Raw genomic sequence first — 224 nt, 5'->3', positions numbered from 1 at the left:
TGTCTGTTGTTGGACTTCTGTGCTAGTCATGGATTGTCTATGACAAACACCATGTTCAAACATAGGGATGCTCATAAGTGTACTTGGTACCAGAGCACACTATCAATAATCAATTTTATAATTGTTTCATCTGATCTGACGTTGTATGTTTAGGACACTTGGGTGGAGAGAAAGGCGGAGCAGTCAACTGATCACCATCTGGTGGTGAGTTGGGTCAGGGGGTG

Source organism: Etheostoma spectabile, chromosome 3, assembly GCF_008692095.1.
Source record: "Etheostoma spectabile isolate EspeVRDwgs_2016 chromosome 3, UIUC_Espe_1.0, whole genome shotgun sequence".
NCBI lineage: Eukaryota > Metazoa > Chordata > Actinopteri > Perciformes > Percidae > Etheostoma > Etheostoma spectabile.
Note: the sequence above shows the minus strand (reverse complement) of the source record.